Below are 4,183 nucleotides of genomic sequence, written 5' to 3'. Positions count from 1 at the left end.
ACGTACTTGCTGGACGAGAGCTTCTTGTCCTGCCAGGGTATCGCCGGTAAGCTGTACCTCCCACCGCTCAAATGACGTGCTAGGCGTCTTTAAGTGTTGAGGTTTGCCCCCGCACCACCACGAGATGTGGAAGAGTGTAGGGCGTGTGTCGCCGCACCAGGGGCAGATGCCGTTACACGACGCCGTTGCAAGTTGCCGTTACATGGCAACTTGCAGTTGCCATGTAACATGACAACTGCAAGTTGCAGCCAGTAGCTATACAGCTCTCTAATGGTCGCTAAAAATTTCTATAGAACCGCGAAGAAAATGAATGAAAAACGTTGGAAGGGTATTCAATCTTCAGTTGAAGACAACGGAAGAGAAATATTTCCTGAGTGTTTTGGGGGTGAGGCAGGAGCGGACTGCACTTGTCGCGTGAGGGGGTAGGAAGAGCGTCGCACCACAAAAAAAAAAAGAAAAGAAAAAAAAAGAAGGATGATTTATGGCACTATGTTCGGGATTGGCGCACATTTTGACGTATCGTGATGCGTAAAAATTGTTAAATAATCTACAAGTTTTAACATACCATACCTGCGACCCGATTATAAGGAAACACCGTTACTGACGAAAAGCGTCCGTGGCGTAATGCTTAATGTATCAGGCTTCTGTGCTTGATGTCCTCTGCTCGAATTTGGCCGATGAACAATTTTGTATTTACAAAATCTATATAAAAATTCACAGCTTCGCCAAAAGTGGGAAACAATGAATGCGATAGCAAGATCTTAGAATTTAACAGGAAAGAATGGTCGTCATTATTGTGGCAGCATAAAATAATTGCATTAAACGGGAGGAGGAGGAGGAATGGACGTTTATCGGAAGAAACAGCGAGAAAGTGTTCTTTCTTTGCCCTAGGTGGGCGGCTCTCTTAGTCCAGAAAGCCGTTGGCTAATGCCGCAGCCCGGGCCCGGTTCACCAGACTTCGCTGATCTTCCAAGCTCTGTGTCACTTTAACATTGCCCCCCCGTTTCTTCGATCGCTTGTAGCGGTTCTGAGGCATCATCTTGACTGTTTTTCTCGCGGTGTGGGCACAACCAATACCACGTGTTCGAGGGTGTCTGGTACATCACAATATCGGCATAGGTATGAGAATTTGGTGAGGTGCATTCGGTGCATGATAATTTCATGGACATACGTATTCGTTTGTAGTCTGCGGAGGGCGGTGGCTTCTTCCTTGCTTAATTTTGGATGTGGTTGAGGTAGAGGATATTGTCTTCTTTCCAGTCGGTAATGTTGCAATATTACGGCGTAGTTGATGGGAATGTCCTCCACTCTCGTCGCTTTACGGGGACCGTGTGGCAGGAAATCCAGGCTGGTATGCCCTCGGCCGACAGCATGTGCTGCTTCGTTTCCTGCCAGGTGTTCGTGGCCTGGAGTCCATGCGACGTAGGTTTCGGGTAGTTCTTGGTGTCTTGTTATTTGTTTCAGAATCTTCGCTGCTGCGGCAGAAATTCGGCCTTTTCGTAGGTTTCTACATGCCGTTTGCGAGTCGCTCAAGATGATTGCTGTGTCTTTGCATGTGGCGATGCCGAGGACGATGGCCACTTCCTCCGCCGTTTCTGGATTTCTGGTTGGTATGGTGGCAGCGATTAGCTCCTTTTCTTGGTTGTTGGTCGCGGCAATTGCGTATGCTCTTCTACATGGGTATTTTGCCGCATCTGTACATCTTGTGTTGGGGTTTTTTGAGCACATCTTGCTAAGCGCTCTAACTCTTGCTTGTCTTCTGTCTTTGTGGTATGTTGCATGCATCGCGAGGTATTGGAGCGACTGAGATAGAGTCACGAGGAAGTGGCGGCAATCGGGCTTTCGCGTCTGAGTGTGCTATGAAGTTTTCGCTGTATGCGAGTTTGCGAAGTACTGCTCTGCCTGTTTGAGTCAGCTTAAGCCGTTCCAGCTGGCTGGCTCTGTGCGCTTCACTGATTTCTTCCCAGGTATTATGGAGGCCAAGTTTGAGGAGTTAAATGCTTGAGGTCGTACTGGGGAGTCCTAGTGCGCTCTTGATTGCTTTTCTGATGATGATGTTTAGTTTTTTAATTTCAGCTTTCTTGAGGAGTAGATACGGGGTGCCATATGTGATCCGGCTTGTAAGGAGTGCTTGGATTAATTGGACGGTTTCTTGCTCTTTAAGCCATCTTCTTTGGGCGGTTATACGCCGGATGATATGGGTTACTTGTGTTAAGCTCTTCTGAAGCTTCGGTAGTGTAGCTGCGCCAGAACCGTCTTTATGTATTTGGGGCCAAGGACGCGGAGGGCGCCAACTTGAGGGATATCGATTCCATTGAGTCAGACGTTGGGATCTCGAGCAGCCTCGGCTAGAAAGAGCTACAGCGTCTTGTTGGCGTTGCCGTCTTGCGTCAGCTTCGCGTTCAGGTACTGCAGAATTCTCACGGCGGCCACGATGTGCGTCCGCTTCGCGTTTTAAGGCGTAAGCATTCCCAAGTGGCTCATCCACAAAACCTGCCCGTTGTGTGTCGGAGCGTGAGTTACGCGTAACATGAATTCGTTCGAAGAAGCAAAAAAAAGAACAGAATAAATTCGACACGAACAATTTGAAAGCAAAAACATTGGCGGTGGTGAGTTTCGAACTAGAGCACCGCACTAGCTCGAGCCGGGTAAGAAGTTGTTGACTCAGGCCCGGCAAGCCGGGTCAAGACCTAGGAGCTGCAGGCTCGGGTTGAGCCCTGCCTCAGGCAATCGTAAAGCCCCTTCAACTTCGTAAAGTAGTGCAACGCTTTGAAGAATGCCGCCTCCTCCACGCGCGCTCTGGCCGAGGCCGACACCACGTCGCTATTGGCCTAATTGCATCACGTGGGCATCACGTGGGTCTACAGAGCGCATGTTGGCGCCGTTGCTACTCTCCAGCAGTGTAGGCGGCGCCATGGTCGAGGAGGGAGCGTGAAAGAGAGGAGAAACGAGAAGTGAAGGCGGAGGAAGAGTGTGTCGCTGCTTTACGAAGTTAAAGGGGTGAAAGGAGGTTTATTGCAGCTCGTACGCGGGACCGCAAGTAGCGCTTGATCGCGAGTCCTAGGCGTTCGCATCAGCAGCCCGAGCTCGAGTCTCGCGCCGCAGCGGTGGCAGTCCGCACAGCGCCACATGCATGTCATCATCATCATCATCAGCCTGGTTACGCCCACTGCAGGGCAAAGGCCTCTCCCATACTTCTCCAACTGCCCCGGTCATGTACTAATTGTAGCCATGTTGACCCTCCAAACTTCCTAATCTCATCTGCCCACCTAACGTTCTGTCGCCCCCTGCTACGCTTCCCTTCCCTCGGAATCCAGTCCGTAACCCTTAAGGATCATCGGTTATCTTCCCATTTCTTTTTCTTGATTTCAACTAAGATGTCATTAACGCGCGTTTGATCCCTCACCCAATCTGCTCTTTTCTTATCCTTTAATGTTACACCTATCATTCTTCTTTCCATAGCTCGTTGCGTCGTCCTCAATTTAAGTAGCACCCTTTTCGTAAGCCTCCAGGTTTCTGCCCCGTACGTGAGTACTGGTAAGACACAGCTGTTATAAACTTTTCTCTTGAGGGATAATGGCAACCTGCTCTTCATGATCTCAGAATGCCTGCCAAACGCACCCCAGCCCATTCTTATTCTTCTGATTATTTCACTCTCATGATCCGGATCAGCAGTCACTACCTGTCCTAAGTAGATGTATTCCCTTACCACTTCCAGTGCCTCGCTACCTATCGTAAACTGCTGTTCCCTTCCGAGACTGTTAAACATTACTTTCGTTTTCTGCAGACTAATTTTTAGACCCACCCTTCTGCTCTGCCTCTCCAGGTCAGTGAGCATGCATTGCAGTTGGTCTCCCGAGTTACTAAGCAAGGCAATATCATCAGCCAAGCGCAAGTTACTAAGGTATTCTCCATTTACTCTTATCCCCAATTCTTCCCAATCCAGGTCTCTGAATACCACCTGTAAACATGCTGTGAATAGCATCGGAGAGATCGTATCTCCCTGCCTGACGCCTTTCTTTATAGGGATTTTGTTGCTTTCTTTATGGAGGACTACAGTGGCTGTGGAGCCGCTATAGATATCTTTCAGTATTTTTACGCACGGCTCGTCTACAATCTGATTCCGCAATGCTTCCATGACTGCTGAGGTTTCGACTGAATCAAACGCTTTCTCATAATTAAT

The sequence above is a fragment of the Dermacentor andersoni genome, chromosome 4 (assembly GCF_023375885.2).
Source record: "Dermacentor andersoni chromosome 4, qqDerAnde1_hic_scaffold, whole genome shotgun sequence".
Classification (NCBI taxonomy): Eukaryota; Metazoa; Arthropoda; class Arachnida; order Ixodida; family Ixodidae; genus Dermacentor; species Dermacentor andersoni.
Note: the sequence above shows the minus strand (reverse complement) of the source record.